Raw genomic sequence first — 2,950 nt, forward strand, 5'->3', positions numbered from 1 at the left:
TTTGCATTTCCTCAGTGAATAATGATGTTGAAAATCTTTTCATGTGCCATCCATATATTTTCTTTGGTAAACTGTTCAAATCTTTTGCCTATTTAAAAAATTGGATTATTTTCTTGTTGTTGAGTTTTGAGAGTTCTTTATATATTCTGGATACAAGTTCCTTATCAGTTATGTGATTTTCAAATATTTTTGCCCAGTCTGTGATGTTCTTTTCATTTTAAAAACATTTTTAAAGCCTTTTATGAATGTGTGTGTGTGCTCATTTGCTCAATCGTGTCCAGCTCTTTGTGACACCATAGACTGTAGCTTCTCTGTCCATGGGACTGTCCAGGCAAGAATACTAGAGTGGGTTGCCATTTCCTCCTCCAGGAGATCTTCCTAACCCATGGATCAAACCCTCGTCTCCTGCATTGCAGGTGAATTCTTTACTGCTGAGCCATGGGGGAAAGACTTTTTTCTTTTTTTTTTGGTCTCGAAAGCCTTTTATGACTCCGTATTTTTCATTTTGATGGAGTCCAGGTTAATAATAATGTCTTTTGTTACTTATGGATGTTTTGGAGGTTGTATTTAAGAACTTTTCCTGACTCAAAATAACAAAGATTTTCTCCAATGGTTCCTTCAAGATGTTTGATAGGTTTATACTTTATATTTGGGCATATTACCCATAATGAGTTTATTTTTGTATATGGCATAGGGTGTATGTTGAGGTTGACTCTTGTGGGTATGGATGTCTAACTGTTCTGTCACTACTTGCTGAAATGACTATTCTTTCTCCATTAAAACTTTTTTGCACTTTTATAAAAAAATTATATTGAGTTAATTGACCATATTTGTATGGGTCTATTTCTGATCTCTGTTGATTCTGGGTACCTCTAAAATCTCTGGAGAATGTTAGTTTTTATTTGTGTTATTGAGCCACCCAGTGAATTTTCTGTTTCAGAAGCTCTATTTTAAGGGTCTAAAATTTCCACTTTGTTCTTATCTATAATTTCTGTTTTTTTTTTTTCTGGTGAAAACAGCTATATTTCCATTCATTTCAAGAGTGTCCAACATCATGGATCATGGTTATAGTCATCGCTTTAAAATCTTTATAATTCCAGCACCTGGATTGTCTTGGGTTTGGCATCTGATGATGCTCTTTTCCTTTGAGAATTGTGCAGATTTTCTCTTTTCTTTGTTGCATTTTTTGTGAGTCGAGTAATTTTGAATTGTATTCTGGAATTTTGAATATTAGGTTGTGAGATTCTGGGTTGTATTAAAATCCTCTGGAGATCATTAATTTTTGTTTGTTTATTTTAGTAGACAATGTACCTGGTTAGGCTCGTACCCCAAGCTGTGTCTTGCCTTCTGAGAGGGGTGGTTCCAACGTCAGTTCAGTTCTCAAAGCTTCTGCTGTGCTTGTGTGTCTGCCCAGCGCATGCACCATTCAGGTGTTTATCTGTTCCTTGGGCAGTGACTTACATCATAACTGAGTTTCCAAAACCTTCTCCATTATTCTCTGGGTCTGTGTTGCGCAATGTGTAACCCAGGAGTGAGTCTGAGACTGGTAATAGTTCGTATTCGGAACTAATGGATTTCCTTCTCCAACTTTCTCATCCTCGGACTTTCCCTGACTCCCTCTGGCTCTCAAGGGTCCTTTTTGGCAGTCTTCTGGCTAGAAACCCACTGTTTCTCCCAGAATTTTAGCCCGTGCACTTTCTGAGCACCTGTGGTGCTTCCTAGGCAACATGAAGAGGAAGAAGAGAGAAAGATAACAGGAATCCTCCCACACTCTTCAGGCCATTGGGACTTCCTCTCCCAATTTTGTGTAAACTGAGAGATGGTTGTTTGAGTTTTAGGTGCCCACAACTCTGCGGCCACCATCATGACAGTGAAGCTTTAGGACTTTGGCTGGCATTGAGGTCTGGGAGGGAAAGAAAAAGAAAAAGAGATTCTCTCCCATCTTCTTTGCTTGGCAAGCCCACTTTCCTGATCCTCCAGTTAGAAAAGGGGGTTTCTGATCCTTTTGTAGTTCATGAGCATGATGACTGGGTGCTCACGCTGCTGCGTGACATGTGCCTCCCTCCAAACCTTGTTACGACATCGGCACATTACCTGTCTGACGTAAAAATAAAAAAATTAAAAAAAAAAGAAAGAAAAGGGGGTTTCCTTTTGATTTGTTGTTGCAGTCTATACTTGGTGAACAGTTGCAGGCCTTAGCCCATCCTTGGATCAAAGCCAAGAGATACAGGAAAGAAAAACCAAGTCATCTCACTGCCACACCAGTTGCTCTTCAGATTTTGACTTCCCTTCTCAATCTACTTGCTACTGTTCATTTTTCAGAGTCCTCAGCTAGTTGCTATTGTGTTCTCTCCAGAGGTTTTAGTTATAATCAATGGGAGAGAGAGGCTATAATGGGCTCGCTCTGTCTTGATCAGCACCAGAAATTCTGTAATGACAAGTTAAATGCCAAATGATGGTTCTTGCAGAGAGTTATTCTCAAACCTAGCAACAAATTTGATTAGCTGGCAAGCTTAAGAAAAAAAAAATTCCAGAGACACAGACATAGAGAACAAATGTATGGATACCAAGGGGGAAACGGAAGATTGGGATTGATACTATTGCTACTATGTATAAAACTGATAACTTATGAGAACCTACTGTTCCGCACAGGGAACTCTACTGTGCTCTGTGGTGACCTAAATGGAAAGGAAATCCAAAAAGGAGGGACTATATGCAAACGTATAGCTGATTCACTTTGCTGTATAGTAGAAACTAACTCCAATAAAAATGAAAAAAAAAAAAAAAAATTCCCAGACTCATCTCTTGAAGATGGAAATCTAAGAATTTGTAGAAGATGCTTCTCAGTTTCTGATATAGCCAACCTGGCACCAGTTTTGGGGGCGGGGCACTCAGACTTAAGATCTGAGCTGGAAGTGTGAGAAGCCCTGGATGAGATGATTTCTAAGGT

The 2,950-nt window shown here is 39.1% G+C and overlaps 1 non-coding gene across 1 annotated transcript; it reads left to right on the forward strand.

The window, feature by feature from the left end:
• Positions 1-1,999: 1,999 nt before the first annotated feature.
• On the forward strand, positions 2,000-2,104 carry LOC122677510. Its single transcript, XR_006335822.1, has one exon. It is a non-coding gene; the product is annotated as a small nucleolar RNA U13 (small nucleolar RNA).
• The last annotated feature ends 846 nt before the right edge of the window (positions 2,105-2,950 follow it).

The sequence above is a fragment of the Cervus elaphus genome, chromosome 2, assembly GCF_910594005.1.
Source record: "Cervus elaphus chromosome 2, mCerEla1.1, whole genome shotgun sequence".
Classification (NCBI taxonomy): Eukaryota; Metazoa; Chordata; class Mammalia; order Artiodactyla; family Cervidae; genus Cervus; species Cervus elaphus.